This window comes from Bison bison, unplaced genomic scaffold, assembly GCF_000754665.1.
Source record: "Bison bison bison isolate TAMUID 2011002044 unplaced genomic scaffold, Bison_UMD1.0 scf7180017860456, whole genome shotgun sequence".
Classification (NCBI taxonomy): Eukaryota; Metazoa; Chordata; class Mammalia; order Artiodactyla; family Bovidae; genus Bison; species Bison bison.
In genome coordinates, this window is record NW_011491028.1 from 101,910 (window position 1) to 119,472 (window position 17,563).

Below are 17,563 nucleotides of genomic sequence, written 5' to 3' on the forward strand. Positions count from 1 at the left end.
CCAGGCTCTCCCGTCCCTGGGGTTCTCCAGGCAAGAACACTGGAGTGGGTTGTCATTTCCTTCTCCAATGCATGAAAGTGAAAAGTGAAAGTGAAATTGCTCAGTCATCTCTGACTCCTAGCGACCCCATGGACTGCAGCCCACCAGGCTCGTTTGTCCATGGGATTTTCCAGGCAAGAATAGTGGAGTGGGGTGCCATTGCCTTGTCCACCAATACACGTTAGGGAAGCTCATCACATTTTGGGGGGTCTAGCTTGGAGGCATCTTCCCTGGGTTGGCCTTTCCCAAGGAATGCAGCTGCACTGCCGCCTAGTGGCTGTAATGCATGCTGCTGCTGCTGCTGCTAAGTCGCGTCAGTCGTGTCCGACTCTGTGCGACCCCATAGACGGCAGCCCACCAGGCTCCCGTCCCTGGGGTTCTCCAGGCAAGAACACTGGAGTGGGTTGCCATTTCCTCCTCCAATGCATGAAAGTGAAAAGTGAAAGTGAAGTTGCTCAGTCGTGTCCGACTCTTCGCGACCCCATGGACTGAAGCCTACCAGTCTCCTCCGTCCATGGGATTTTCCAGGCAAGAGTACTGGAGTGGGGTGCCATTGCCTTCTCCTGCTGTAATGCATAAAAGAAACCTGATTGTTGAAACGTCCCTGGTGGATGAGATAGTAAAAGAATCTGCCTGCAGGAAACCCATGTTCCATCCCTGGGTGGGGAAGATCCCCTGGAGAAGGAAATGACAACCTACTCCAGTATTCTTTCCTGGAGAATCCCATGACAGAGGAGCCTGGCAGGCCACAGTCCTTGGGTTGCAAAGAGTCGGACATGGCTGAGCGACTAAGCACTTCCTAAGCCTTCCGGAGAGGTATAGATGGCAGAGAATCTGCCTGCAATGCAGGAGACCTGGGTTCGATCTCTGGGTTGGGAAGATTCCCTGGAGAAGGAAATGGCAACCCACTCCAGTATTCTTGCCTGGAAAATTCCATGGACATAGGAGCCTGGTATGCAGCAGACCATGGGGTCATCAAGAGCTGGGCACAACTGAGCACATACAAGTACCTGTACAATAATAAGAACAGCAATCCCCTTGGGTCAAGAAATCCTTACAGAAAGTTCTCTAGGATTCAAATATTCTTCCCAGTCTTAGGCACAATACCAAGACAAGCAAGACACCGTCCCTGTCTTCAAGAAACAATCAAAAGGAGACAGTCTCTGCCTCCCAACTCCACCCCAATACACTGCAATATATTACTGCATGGGTACATGCTAAGTCACTTCAATCTTGTCTGACTCTTTGGGACCCTATGGACAGTAGCCCTCCAGGTTCCTCTGTCCATGGGATTCTCCAGGCAAGAATACTGGAGTGGGTTGCCATGCCCTCCTCCAGGGGATCGTCCTGACCCAGAGAGTGATCTCACGCTTCTTACATCTCCTGCATTGGCAGGTGCGTTCTTTACCACTAGTGCCACCTGGGAAGCCCACAGTATATTACTGGGACAGGTACAAGGATACATGGATAACTTAGACATTTTAACTTAAAAACACATGCACTTCACTAATCTTTGAGGTAGGGCTAAAGGCTTCTCTTGTGGTGTGGGTATACTGATGGGAATTCCCAAAACCACTCTCCAAAGGCATCTTCAACAATTTCCAGTTTGGAATTTTATAAATACTAAGGGAGGAAACAATTTGAGAGAAGATCTCTTCAAGATGTCTATATACTCCTCCCCCATCTTCATCTGTTCTCTTGCCTGGCCCTCATTCAGCAGGACACATTTTTAGCAGCTCGCCTTTCCAAAGCATCCATCTGTGCTCATGGAAAACACATCTCTTTTTTCCCCACTCATATACTATTCACTTAAGTCGCATCTAAGTAAATTAGTTACACTAACAGGTACAAGTGGCCTAAATGAGTTTGGGAACAAACACAGTGGATCTCAGCCAGCACCCAGCTCCTGGGGAGTGCAAGTGCTGAAGTGTGTGGGTGTCCCATTGTCAAAGAGCACTGAGAGTGTGCTGTGGGCATCGGTCATTATCTTTCCCTGAAGAAACGGAGAGCACAGATTAAACTGGCCAGTAAATGAAAAGGAAGGATATTGTGGGGGCACAGAGGAGGGGATATCCAGTTCGACTTTGAAAGGAGGGAGAGTGGAGAGAGATGTGAGGTTTTTACTTGGCAAACATGATACATAAACTGAGACTAGAAAGCCCTCCCCTCCCCAAAATAGGGGCATGTGTAAATTTGAAAATTTAAAGGCAGAGAGCTGCATGAAATAACATGGTGTGTTCAGGAAATTATAAGTATCTGTATCGCTGACTTTAGGAGAAACGGTAGAGGAGCTGGGGGAAGGGCGGAAGGCTGTAATAGAGGACGTGCCATGTACAATCGGGGAGCAACTTCGCATGTTCTCCTTTTGCCCATCAGGGTGCATTAGCCATGTATCTATTCATTAGTCATAGAGACACTTGCTGTGCCCAAGGATGAGAAGGAGGTGAACGAGATGGATATGTACACAAATAATTCCAAGGGAATGCCTGAGGAAAGATCAGAAAGCAACAGTTAGAACTGGACATGGAACAAAAGACTGGTTCCAAATCGGGAAAGGAGTGCGTGAAGGCCTATATTGTCACCCTGTTTTTTATCTTATATGCAGAGTATATAAGATAGAAGTTCAGTAACTGAACTGAAGTTAGGGGGAAAGTGTGTGCATACACACACACACACACACACACACACATGAGACAAAGGTGATGCCTATGAAGAGATCAGTGGCTCGTGGTAATTTAACCTGCATTTCAAGGCTAAGAGAAAGCCAGATAGGAGGGTGATCTGTCACCCCACCATGGTCTGGGCTGCCTGGGCTGATGTCCCCAGCTGCATGAAGCTCTCACTTCCTAGCCTGCTATATCCTATGCCTCCTTCAAGTGCCCCAGCCTGTCACTGATGACCCAGGTAGAGTAGAGAAAAGCCATTGACACCCAGACTGCTCAACAAGTATGACCCAGTCACCAGAAGGCTGCTCACGGAACTTAGGCACCAGAGGAAAAGCCCACACGCTTCCAGGCAGAAGCAGTGCTCTTTGGCCATTTCCTGGGTGGAATCTAGGACACAGATTTTTGTCTCCTCTTTGTATTATTTTTTAAAGAAATATGTTTATTAATATATGTACACATTTTAGAAACTAGAAACATTTAGGGTATTTAGGGAAATTCACTCCAAAATTCAACAAACCTCAGTGAAAACAAGTTGTATTTGTTTAATGGTTTGAGTCTATTAACTAGCTGCATTTTCTGTCTTCAATCAGTACAGTTCAGTTCACTTACTCAGTCATGTCCGACTCTTTGCAACCCCATGAGCTGCAGCACACCAGGCTTCTCTGTCCATCACCAATTCCCGGAGCTTGCTCAAACTCATGTTCATTGAGTCGGTGATACCAACCAACCATCTCATCCTCTGTCATCCCTTTCTACTCCTGCCTTCAATCTTTCCAGGCATCAGGGTCTTTTCCAGTGAGTCAGTTCTTTGCATCAGGTGGCCAACATATAGGAGTTTCAGCTTCAGCATCAGTCCTTCCAAAGAACACCCAGGACTGATCTCCTTTAGAATGGACTGGTTGGATCTCCTTGCAGTCCAAGGGACTCTCAAGAGTCTTCTCCAACACCACAGTTCAAAAGCAGCAATTCTTCAGTGCTCAGCTTTCTTTATAGTCTAAATGTTACATCCAGACATGACTACTGGAAAAACCATAGGTTTGACTAGATGGATCTTTGTTGGCAAAGTAATGTCTCTGCTTTTTAATATGCTCTCTAGGTTGGTCATAGCTTTTCTTCCAAGGAGCAAGCATCTTTTAATTTCACGACTGCAGTCACCATCTGCAGTGATTTGGGAGCCCAAGAAAATAAAGTCTGTCACTGTTTCCATTGTTTCCCCATATATTTGCCATGAAGTGATAGGACCAGATACCATGATCTTAGTTTTCTTAATGTTGAGTTTTAAGCCAACTTTTTCACTCTCCTCTTTCACTTACAACAAGAGCCTCTTTAGTTCTTTTTTGCTTTCTGCCATAAGGGTTGTGTCATCTGCATGTCTGAGGCTATTGATTTTTCTCCCAGCAATCTTGAGTCCAGCTTGTTCTTCATCCAGCCCAGCATTTCACATGATGTACTCTGCATAGAAGTTAAATAAGCAGGGTGACAATATACAGTCTTAACCTACTCCTTTCCCGATTTGGAACCAGTCTGTTATTCCATGTTCAGTTCCAACTGTTCCTTCCTGACCAGCATACAGATTTCTCAGGAGGCAGATGAGGTGTCTGGAATTCCCATCTCTTTAAGAATTTTCCACAGTTTGTTGTGATCCATACAGTCAAAGGCTTTGGCATAGTCAATAAAGCAGAAGTAGATGTTTTTCTGGAACTCTTTTGCTTGTTCAATGATCCAACAGATGTTGGCAATTTGATCTCTGGCTCCTCTGCCTTTTCTAAATCCAGCCTGAACATCTGGAAGCTTTCGGTTCATATACTGTTGAAGCCTGGCTTAGAGAATTTTGAGCATTACTTTACTAGTGTGTGAGATGAGTGCAATTGTGCAGTAGTTTGAACATTCTTTGGCATTGCCTTTCTTTGGGATTGGAATGAAAACTGACCTTTTCCAGTCCTGTGGCCACTGCTGAATTTTCCAAATTTGTTGGCATATTGAGTGCAGCACTTTCACAGCATCATCTTTTAGGATTTGAAATAGCTCAACTGGAATTCCATCATCTCCACTAGCTTTGTTCATAGTGATGCTTCCTAAGGCCCACTTGACTTCAAATTCCACGATGTCTGGTTCTAGGTAAGTGATCACACTATTGTGGTTATCTGGGTCATGAAGATCTTTTTGTACCGTTCTTCTGTGTATTCTTGCCACCTCTTCTTAATATCTTCTGCTTCTGTTAGGTCCATACCATTTCTATGCTTTATTGTGCCCATCTTTACATGAGATATTCCTTTGGTATCTCTAATTTTCTTGAAGAGATCTCTAGTCTTTCCCATTCTATTGTTTTCCTCTATTTCTTTGCATTGATCACTGAGGAAGGTTTTTTATCTCTCCTTAGGGGTTCTTTCAAAAAATGTGGAAGATATCTTGATCCATGTGTCTTAGAGGTATTAAATTAGTAGAAAAATATCCAACTGAACTTAGTAGAATTTTTAAATCTTTTAAAAATTATTTATTTATTTTTGGCTCTGCTTTATTGCTTCTTGGGCTTTTCTCTAGTGGTGACGAGTGGGGGCTACTCTTTGGTTGTGGTGTGCAGGTTTCTCATTGTGCTGGCTTCTATTGCAGAGCACAGGTTCAAAGCCCACAGGCTTCAGTAGTGGTGGCACATGGGCTCAGTAGTTTTGGCTCCTGGGCTCTAGAGCACAGGCTAAGTACTTGTGGGCCATGGACTTAGTTGGTCTACGGCTTGTGGGATCTTGCCAGCCCAGGGATCAAGCCCGTGTCTCTGGCTTTGGTGGGTGGATTCTTCTCCACTGAGCTAGCAGGGAAGCCCCAAACTTAGTAGATTTTAAGACAATATTTTAAAGGAAGGAAGGCAAGAGGGAAGAAAGGAAAGAGAGAAGCAAAAACAAGAAGAAAGAAAGAAGTGGAAATTGTGATATTTGGCTTAAAATTGAGAAAATATCATAAAACATGACATATTTCAAGAAATTAGAGTTATAATTTGAGAAAAATGTTTATAATTATAGAGGGACAAAGATATTCCATTTAGTAATAACTTATATGGGGTTATATGGTAAATGCTCTCAACATAACTGATAAATATGGTGATATAATAAATTCAGATTATAATTATTAGGCAGTATCATAGATACTATAAATGGATGGCTAATTTGTAAATGATTGGAATATAATATGTTAAGCATAATTTATTAGTGGGTCACAAACCTTCTGGAAGGATTTATAAATTTGGGCATTCACATCATAGGAAGATAAGCAATAAAAACATCGATATAATCTCCCATTCTTTCCATCTCTTTTATATAAAAGTATAAAAATCCTTAACAGTCACCAACTTATGAGCCTCAGGCCTCCTGAAAGTATTATAAGAAAGTTCATATGAATGCTAAGCATTTTCTTAAACCATAATAGTTCTACATATATATTTCTATTTTTCAAATGTCTTTAGGTGCTGCAGTAAAGAATAAAATACACAATGTTATCAAATTCATTTCCTGATCTTCATATAATATTTTCAATCATCAAATACTAAAAATGCAGCTATAATCATAAGGGTAATCATAGTCTCCTAAAGATAAAGGGGGCAATAGTCCCATTAAAATAAAAAATAAACATTGGCCCAAATTATTATATGCGCTACTGAAACAAACTTAGTTTTGACCCTTGAAATCTCCTTATTCTTAAAACACCTTCTTTCCTGCATTAAACACACTCCACCCGTCCCACCATGTAACTTTTTTTTTTCCCTCTCACTTTTACTTTTGAAAGAAGATTCTGTTCTGAATAGGGGAAGCTCTTTTCAAGCCCCAGGGGTTCTCAGACTTCACTGTGTATTACTAATATAACCATCTGAGGAAACCACACACCTCATTAAACCAAAATCTGGGGATGGGTCAAAGGTGTTGGTAGTTTTCAAAGCTTGTCTTTTTTTTTTTTTTTTTTGGAGTATAGTAGCTTCACAATGTTGTGTTAGTTTCTGCTTCCAGCAGAGTGAATCAGCTATGCGTACACATCTGTCCCCTCTGCCGCCACAGAGCACTGAGTGCCCTGTGCTATACAGTAGGTTCTCACTAGGCACCCATTTTATACATAGCAGCCAAGCTTGTCTTTAAGAGAATCACTGGTTCTCAAAATCTAGAGGGTTTGTGTGAAATTACCAACTGCTGCCCCTCCCTCACCCCCAGAGTTTCCCACCTGGTCTAGGGTAGGTTTCATTTCCAATCAATTTCCAGGTGATCCTGATGCTGCTAATCCAGGGGCCACGTTCTGCAGATCATTGTCTTAGGTATGGGTCTTCCAACTCACCCACTTGTTTTAATTTTTTATAGGAAATTTTAAAAGTAAGTAGAAAGAGAAGAAATAGCTATGTTGGAGAGATAACCTTGAATAATGTTCTTTAAAATTATCCCACTACAGTGAATAAAATGTCTTATAGGATTAATGAGGAAGGAAAAAGACCTTATCAGGAATTCTCAACACTGACTAATCATTAAAATCACATTGGAAGCTTAAAAAAAAAAAAAAAATCAGGTGTCTGTACTTCTCTCTCTCCCTCTAAATCTACAGAGTTCTGGGGTGGGGCCAAAATAGGCTATGTTAAACCTGGGGGTGATTCCACTTTGCAGCCAGGTAGGGAATAACTGGGTTTCCCTGGTGGTTCAGATGGAAAAGAACCTGCCTGCAATGTGGGAGACCTAGGTTTGATCCTTGGGTCAGGAAGATCCCCTGGAGGAGGGCATGGCAACCCACTCCAATATTCTTGGCTGGAGAATTCCATAGACAGAGGAGCCTGGCAGGCTATAGTTCATGAGGTCGCAAAAGAGTCAGACATGATTGAAGTGACTTAGCACGTACGTATGCAGTAATATATTGCAATGTATTGTATTATTCCCTCCTCCTCTCCTTAGGCTGATAATCTCTACTATTATAATACATGTAACTTCTTATGTGCAACTCACTTGAGTTTTGTGCCCCTTCTGGTAAAGGTTAAGTTTGCATTGTAAAATATTCACCTATTTGACTTACAGTTGAAATGTGAAATTTTGAGATATGTGAATTCTTTGATCTAGCAATCCCATGGATGATGTGAGTATAAGTGAGTAATATGCATGATTTTTATGTTATTCTTTGACTTTTCTTATATTTTCTTAATTTTCTATGAGTATGCATAATTTTTACCTATTAGGAAAAAAGTGCTATTAAAATAATTGCTTTTACACCAGAGGTTAGAGTACAGTTCAGAACCATTCTTAGCTCCTTTGCATCTATTGGATGAGTCTGGGCTTCAGAGTCTTTACTTGAATGAGAGGAACGAGTTTAGTTCCATAAACTCTAACACCATTTACAAGTCTGAGATGTTTTACCTCATTCTCTGTGCCTTTCTGCTGTTGCCAGTGCACTAGGTACATACTTTGTCATGGTGCCACCCATCACAAAGTAACTTCTCCTTTAATTACCTGGTGTCTGCCTTTTCCTGAAGGACTTGGGCATCTTAGAGGAAGGAACAGTCTTGTTGTTCCTCTCCTTGCCAGGAGCATTCTGGTTTCAAGAGACAAATATTAAGGTATTACTCAAACTGACTTAAGCAAAAAAAAAAAAAAAGGAGGAGGGGAGAAACTAATTAGTATTAGCTCTAAAAGTCCAGAGGGCAATCTAGTTCAGGTGTGACTGGATCTAATATTCAAACGATGGTACCTAGACTCTGTCTCTGCTCTACCTTTGTTGCTGTTGGCCTCCTTGTCAGGCTACGGGCAGCCTCACATTCTCATAGCTTCAGTTTCCTTTGTAGGGAGTTCTTTATCTTTTTGGTAGTTCCACAGAAGCCCCAGCTTACTCTTCTTGAGGTTCACACACAGCACTACAGCCAGGGGCTTAGAATTGCCAGGAACACCTTCTGAAACCGTAGTTGGTGGTGGTCATGCGGGGACAGAGAGTAGGCTAGTCTCTCCTGAAGGAGCCACATGAAGCAGGAACAGGGAACGAGTGGTTTCCCAAAAGAAAATCAAGATGCTGTCACCATGAAAAGGAGAGATGAATTCTGAGCAAGTAAAAATGATAACTGTACCTCTTTTCATTTGTATCTTTAGCACCTTGCACCTTGTCTGGTATTAACTGGATGCTGCTGCTGCTGCTAAGTCACTTCAGTTGTGTCCAACTCTGTGCGACCCCATAGACGGCAGCCCACCAGGCTCCCCCGTCCCTGGGATTCTCCAGGCAAGAACACTGGCGTGGGTTGCCATTTCCTTCTCCAATGCATGAAAGTCAAAAGTGAAAGTGAAGTCGCTCAGTCGTGTCCGACTCCTTGCGACCCCATGGACTGCAGCCCACCAGGCTCCTCCGTCCATGGGATTTTCCAGGCAGGAGTACTGGAGTGGGGTGCCATGAGGACTCACTAAAAAGCTTGTAGAATGAAGGACCAATGTAAATTGTCACTTTTTTCTCCACCAAGAAACTTAAATCTCACCAAATTCTGATCCCTTGGGTGGCCTCATGTTTTCTATGATTGTAATTGTGGCTCAGTCAGTTTTTCAAATAGTTTTTAATCTTAGCTACTAATAGAAATTTGAAGGTTTTTTATGAAGTCATTTTCCTCTTCAGCCTTTATTACATACTCGTTTTCTAAGAATCAAATGAGAATTTCTATTGAATTAATATAAAATGAGCATGACCATCATAATTCTAAATTCCAATACAGGCAATATTATTAATTGATTTACATTTCGTCTTTGAAAAACTGTTGGAAAATTTTTTCCAGTAGTATGTGGGAAATAGTCCAACTCAAACATAGACTGATTTACTTAAAGACTGCAAAACGCTTTTGCCAGAAAGGAAGAAGAAAAAAAGAGCAGTAGAAACTCTATTCCTCACAATTCTGCTTTGATATAGATAAGATGCAGGGTTTTTTTTTTTTTCCTCTTGTAATTGAACTTCCATATTATTGTTTTTTTTTTTTAAGTTTAATACAAGCACATGTAAAACAAAAAAATCAAGCAGTACAAAAGAACATACAACTCTTCTTCTATCCTTGATTCCTCATCACAGAGGCAGCCACTACTAACAGTTTTTTATGTATCTTTCTAGAGATATTAATACAATACTTACAAGCATGTCTATATGTACTTAACTCCATAGCTCCCCTTTCCCTTTTTACATAAACGGTAGGGTCCATGTACCCACCATGTTCCTTGTTTTGTTCATTTAATATGCCTCAGCGAGAGTTCCATATTAGAAGATGGCTTCAGATTGTTCTTTTTTATTTTTTTTTAAAGAAATGAGCTGGTTTTTTGTAATATATAATTTTATTTATTTATTTTCGGCTGTGCTATGTCTTCGTTGCTGCACGGACTTTCTCCTGTTGCAGTGCGTGGGCTACTCCTTCAGCAGCTGGGTAGTGGTGGCACACGGGCTTAGTTGCTCCTAGGCACGAGGGATCTTCCCAGACCAGGGATCAGACCTGTGTCTCCTGCACTGGCAGGAGGATTCTTAACCACTGAACCACCAAGGAAGCCCCACCTTGTTCTTTTTAGTGACTGCATAGTATCTTAATGTAAGACTATACTGTAATCCTCTCAACTTCTCCTCTGCTGATGGGCATCTAAGTTGTTACGGTCTTTTGCTACCTCATCAATAAGGGCTTTCTGCTTCAGCTGACACAAAGTGTTTGCCCTTTATTAAAAAGCATCACTGGGGAACATCCCAAAGAATAAATAAAAATAAGAATAACAAAAAATCTAAAGCCATGGCATCAGCAGGGCTTTCCAGGTGGCCCTATTGGTAAAGAATCTTCCTGCCAATGCTGGAGATGTAAGAGATGCAGGTTTGATCCCTGCATTAGGAAGATCCCCTGGAGAAGGGCATGGCAACCCACTCCAATATTTGTACCTGGAGAATCCCATGGACAGAAGAGCCTGGTAGGCTACAGTCCATAGGGTCACAAAGAGTCAGACACGACAGAAGCGACTTAACACTTCATGCATGGCACTGCAAAGTACCACTTTGTAGTTCTAGGTAAAGTTCTGAATCCCCTAGTTTTCCTGGCAAATGGTACCTCTGTCCTCATACTCTATTTCTACCTACTCCTGTTGGATGATAAGGGGAGGAATATTATATTCTTCCTGAGGTTATTATCGACCTCCAGTTCTGGAAACCTGCTACTCCCCAGAGTGGAGCCTGACACTCTAGATCCAACCAGATTGAACTCAACTGCTCTTCTGAACTGCATGACCACGTCACGTTGGAGTGTGAACACTGATTGCTGTGTTTTGTTGTTTTTTGGTTCTTTTCGTAAGCAAGTACCTGACTTAAGCTTCAGTTGCCACAGAGAGGCAGCCACTTCAAAGATGGCGATCTGGAATAAACACATTGCCAGTCATGAGTTGATAAAGAGCCAGGCCACCTCCCTTATTGAGGCTCCTTTGTTTTAAAGATCTAAGTTATTTTGGAAGGTATTTGGGGCATTTGTTTCTTCTCTTCATGTGATTTAAATTCCATTCTCATGTTCTAAATTCACCAATAAAGGATGAGCCTTCCAAACGTTCGGCCCTCACGCTTGACCCCAGTAAAAGCAGAATCCCAGGCCTCACACGCACCCTCTCTCTTTTCCTGCCTGTGACCTTGTGGTGTAGCCCCAGGTGTGCTGTGTAATTTCCAGGTACTGTAAATAATAAACCTTTACTTTTTCAGAGTTTCCAGGTCGTTATTGTGCAAAGACATCTTGCAATCACAATGAGAACCACAAGGGCTGGCCCAGCCACACCACTGGTTATGGATAGGCTGAGACCAGCTCGTAACACGTGCCCATCATGGGCCCGTGTGTGAAATGACAGGCTAGGCGGGGCAGACCTGGGCAAGCTTCCAGAACAGTGGCGGTGGGAGAGCCATCAAAGTGGGACCACTTCCAGAGTGGTGAACTGGGCTCTGCGCTCTCGCACACGACTCTTTCCTCGGGAGGAGAACTTACGAGCTGCCACCTCGATCATTTGGAGGGGGTGGGGGCTTTGACCTCTTCTTGGACATGTCTGAGGTCTTTCTACTGAAGCTTACTCAGCTTTCTGTGAGTGGGTTAGAAACTTCACAATGGAGTCACGTCATACACACGTTTACCTTGCAAGAATTCTATCATGTGTCCTGAGCAAAAAGAGAAAAGATTCAACTAATGCAGGGAACAGGCCTCCTGTTCTACCCAATGAACGTCTGCCCAGAAGTGGATACAGCTGTGCCTAAAACTGGCAATGCTGCTCGTCTGAAAACTTAAGGAAGGCTGTGTGAGTGATTGCAAAGGTTTGATCCAAAAAGTCAAACCGTTTTTCCTGGTGTTGGGTACAAGAGTGGAGATAGGAGAAAGGGAGGAATTCATTGAGAGTAACCAGTGAAGAGTTACACAATCTATTAAAATTATCTTCAACATTGACCACACTAAACCATGTATTTTTATGGAATTATAGTTGATTTTGTATTTGAAGGATTTTCAAAGTTACCTTTGACAAGATATGAACTGCACACTTAACATGGTTGAACTTAAAACACATAAGGTGTGACCCACCATCAGAGAAGGCAATGGCACCCGACTCCAGTACTCTTGCCTGAAAAATCCCATGGAGGAGGAGCCTGGTAGGCTGCACTGCATGAGGTCGCTAAGAGTCGGACACGCCTGAGCGACTTCACTTTCACTTTTCACTTCCATGCATTGGAGAAGGAAATGGCAACCCACTCCATTGTTCTTGCCTTGAAAATCCCAGGGATGGGGGAGCCTGGTGGGCTACCATCTATGGGGTCACACAGAGTCGGACATGACTGAAGCAACTTAGCAGCAGCGGCATGACCCACCATATTTCACTGAAATTTCTCTGAGGCTTGTGGAGATGAAGTAGCATGCCAAAATTCACAGGCCAATATCTGTCCAGAATTCAAACCCATGCTGCCAGCAAGGCCAAAAGATGTAGCCTCTGATATGTACTGTGTCCTCTTTTATAATTCCATCACCTACGTAACTAGGAGATTGAGGGTGGCTCTGTGGTAACTAGCCAACTGGGTCTACTGAGGACTAAAGAGTGTCCCAGGATTTAAAATTAGGATTGTCTCAGGCAAATTGTGATGGTTACTTACCTGATTTGGGTTTTGAAAGGCTCTGAGTCACATGATGTGACCGTCCCATTTCACTCATCTTTCTATTTGGAATGTTTCCTCTGATATTCTGTGACTGGACCTTGTTCTGAGTGATAGATTGAAGAATAATGCCTTGAAATTTAAAATAGGCCATTAGAATCTATGAGACCTAAGACAAGCCATTTACAATGAACTTTGAGCTCTCTATTCAAGTTTTTATTGAAGTGTTGAACTCTATAAAAATCAATACTTCGATAATGTATATAATCACTGACTGATTCATATGCTGAATAAATCTGTTCCCACGGTTGGCTAGAGGCCTTGTTCTGTAACAAGGTGAACAAAGCTAGTGACAATGTATTGCAAGACTTTTCCTGTGAGAGGGGAAACCAAAGCAGAAAAAAACTATGTGACATATAGGAAGTTCTTCAAAGTCATACAAATGGCCAAATAGACATGAAATAATGTTTAACAGCATTTGCCATCAGGGAAATGCAAAGAAAAACTACAATGAGATATTCCTTCACACCCACCAACATGGCTCTAATAAAAAAGATGGACAATAACAAGTACTGGGAAAGATATGGAGAAATAGGACCCCTCCTACTTTGTGGGAATGTAAAACAATGCAACCACTTCAGAAGACAGTCTGGGACTTCCTTAAATCATTAAGCAAACAGCATACAACCTAGCAATTTCACTCCTAGGAATGTACCCAAGAGAAATGGAAACTGATGCTTACACAAAAACTCACACATAAATGTCCATAATAGTGTCATTTGTAAAGCCCAAAGGGTAGAAACTACTCAAATGTCCCTCAGCACTGGATAAAGAGGGACTTCTCTGGTGTTCCAGCGGCAACGACTCTGTGCCCGATGCAGGGAGCCTGGGCTCAATCCCTGGTCAGGGATCTAGATTTCACATACAGCAACTAAGAGTTTACATGCCACAACTAAGGCTAGTGCAGCCAAATAAGTAAATAAGTATTTTTAAAATAAGTTAATTAAAAAATAATAAAGAAAAAGTGATCTTTTCATATAATGGAATTTTATTTAGCCAGAAGAAGAAATGAAGTACTGATACATGCTGCAACATGGATTAACCTTGAAATGTTACGCTAAGTGAAAGAAGCCAGACTAAAAAGGCCACATATTGTATGACTCTGTTTGTATGAAATATCCAGAATAAGCAAATCTGTAGAGATAAAAAGTAGATTACTGGTTACATGCTGGAGGATGGGGGAATTAAGGAGAGATGGCCAATGAGTGCAGAGTTTCTTTAAGGAGCAATGAAATATTCTACATTTGATTTTGGTGGTGGATGTACTGCACAACTCTATAAGTATACTAAAATCCATGGAAATGTACACTTTGGGTGAATTTTATGGTATATGAATTATATTTCCAAAATTCATTTTAAAAAGAAATAAAGAAGAGATTGTCCTAAGCTTTGCTTCTGTCTCACTGTACAGCTAAACCTCCTGACTCAACAAGATTATGTCAAACTCAAGCTCAAAAAGTTGCTACCTCATCAGCTCCTCCCTCCTTGTCAGCTGGGGAAGTTCCAAGGATTTTAAGTTTCTTTCACCATGGAGTAAAACTAAATGATGAATCACCTACCCTTCTACTACAGGCAATGACAAGCCTGAATATAACTTGTTTGCTGAGTTTTTCTTATTTTCCAGGGTTTTGGTTGAATCTATAGGAATATCTTTAAAGAACTCTGTCCCATCCAATAGGAATGAGATCCTGATGCTGGGAAAGACTGAGGGCAGGGAAGAAGAGTGCGACAGAGGATGAGATGGCTGGATGGCATCATCGACTCAATGGGCATGTGTTTGAGCAAACTCTGGGAGATGGCGAAGGACAGGGAAGCCTAGCATACTGCAGTCCATGGGGATGCGAAGAGTCAGATGTGACTGAGCAACTGAACAACAAATAGAAATGAGAGTTTATTTATGATTTTAAAATAATGCTTAGTTTATTCTCTATACCTTGAAAGTTAGCAAGGAAGAAGTTTGGTCAATCAAGGCTATGCTGCCTGCTTTTTTACAGAAGTCAAGCTTCTTCCTTTGGGCTCAACTGATGTGAGATTTCTGACTACTCATCCTGGGCAAGGCTCAAGATAAAACTATAAAAACACCATCCTCAGTAAAGGGTTTGCTAAGCAAACGACATTACAAACACACTTTCAAGGACTCATGAAACCAACTTAAGAGAACAAGTTATTTTTAAAGTTCTCCAGAGGGACACAAGCAAACCAAGTATGAATGCCTCTTCCCTAGCCGGTCTCTGTCTGAAAACATAGTACAGGAACTAGGAGTTCATTCTTGTTGTAGGTACTTGAAAATATTTTTAAAAACACACCAAAAAACAGTACCTTTTAAAACTTTTAAATAAAAAAAATATTGATAGTCTCAAAGCCATTGAGGTTCCTCTTTTCACTTATGCAGAATGACTTTTCTACTAATAACTCCAAGTCAATGAACATGGTTATTTAATATTTTTTTTAAAAAGAGTATTTCATGCACAGGCACGGGAAGGGCTGCGTGTGTAGTCGATACAAGCGTGGGTGGTGGAGTCGGATTCTCTGGGTTTGATTCCTGACTCTGCCATTTGCTTAGGTACCTCACTTCTTTGTGCTTCATTTCCTCATCTAAACAAAAAAGAACAGAGCAATATTACCAGATTTATAGGTTGTCCTGAAGGTTAAGCAAGTTAATATATATGCAAAGCGCTTAGGATCGTGTCAAGGGCTACGTGCATTAGCTTCATCATCATGACTTAGCCAACTGGGCGTTGGGCCTAAAACAACAAATTAATCTTAACAACTCAACCTCCCTTTTTTTTTTTTTTTTTGCACTCCTTGGCAATTTGTATTTGTAAAAGAAGCCAGTAATTAGACCATGGATATGTTTAGCTAATGCTTTCTCATCAGAATTCTAATATGAAGAAGGGTGTCCATGGCCAAATAGGTTAAGGAATGGAATGGATAAGGAGGACTAAGTTTGAGAGTATTTTGTGGGTGGGAGCAGGGAAAAGTTTACAGAATTCCACAGATGATTTTTTTTTTCAATACTTACTTGGAAAAAAGTCCTACGAATAAGTTTGAGACCTTCATATCTCCACCCTTTGGGGGATGTTTATATCTAGTGTGAATCTACCTAAATCAGCTTCTCTGAGCTTGTCATGTGACAAATGAGGTAAAATAATTGCTTCCTATTAGAATAGCTTTTAAAGATTTTTATAAATATAGTTTCACAACTCCTATTAGACACAGATGTTTTTTATGGTGCAAGTACATCTATGTTCAACTTATTAGCATTTTATTTTTGCTTCTGCTCAAAAAACATTCCCAACATGGCTGGCTCATCTTAATGGAGACAAAAATTTCGCATGCCAATGTGATCAGAGAAGTGAGTTGTGAATCCAGGTGGAAAGGGGGTAGGATGACCAGATTCTCATTTTGTTTATGGCCCACTTTGCATTTTATAATGCAGTCACATTTCAGGATGGAGTGCATATTATTGGTCTCACAATTCCTTTGGGTGCTTTCATTCACCTGTTTATTCTCTATGAAGATGGACTGAGTCAATGTTTACGTTGCAAGTCTGAAACAACACCATTCTTTTCAACTTCTTAGAAATATGGAAATATCTTTGGTTCAGAACTCAGAATATCTAAGAATGATATATTTCTTCCAGAAAGAAAAAAATTCGGTATCCTAATGCCCACCTTTGAAAGAACTGGGTGTCCTTCTCAAAGGACAGTGCAAATAAAATTACAAGGAATGCAGATGTAGGGTTAACAATTTGCCCAACAGGCAAAGAGGAATAAGTTATTTTGAAATTTCATAGATCTGAGATAGAGATCTGATGCATTGCTAGCCGTTAGAGCTGAAGTACGTTATTATTTTCAAGCCACTCAGACCATGGTGATTGAGTGAAGAGGGAGCACATATCTGGGCTGGAATCCCTGCTGAAGAGGGTGGGTCTACTTGATTATAAAAATGCATGAATGCTATAGTCAAGGCTTGCTTTATTCCAGAGCTGAGGTCAGGAACCTTTCCAATAAAGTACCAGAGGATAAATATTTTAGATTTGCAGACCATACAATCTCTGTTGCAATCATGCCATTCTGCCATTATAGTCAAGAGCAGACCTAGACAATATATAAATGACCATGAGTGGGTTTCAGTAGAAGTACTTCAGATCAGATCAGTCGCTCAGTCATGTCCGACTCTTTGTGACCCCATGAATCACAGCACGCCAGGCCTCCCTGTCCCTCATCAACTCCCGGAGTTCACTCAGACTCACATCCATCGAGTCAGTGATGCCATCCAGCCATCTCATCCTCTGTCCTCCCCTTCTCCTCTTGCCCCCAATCCCTCCCAGCATCAGAGTCTTTTCCAATGAGTCAACTCTTCGCATGAGGTGGCCAAAGTACTGGACTTTCAGCTTCAGCATCATTCCCTCCAAAGAAATCCCAGGGCTGATCTACTTTAGAATGGACTGGTTGGATCTCCTTGCAGTCCAAGGGACTCTCAAGAGTCTTCTCCAACACCACAGTTCAAAAGCATCAATTCTTCAGCTCTCAGCCTTCTTCACAGTCCAACTCCACATCCATACATGACCACTGGAAAAACCATAGCCTTGACTAGATGGACCTTTGTTGGCAAAGGAATGTCTCTGCTTTTGAATATGCTATCTAGGTTGGTCATAACTTGCCTTCCAAGGAGTAAGCGTCTTT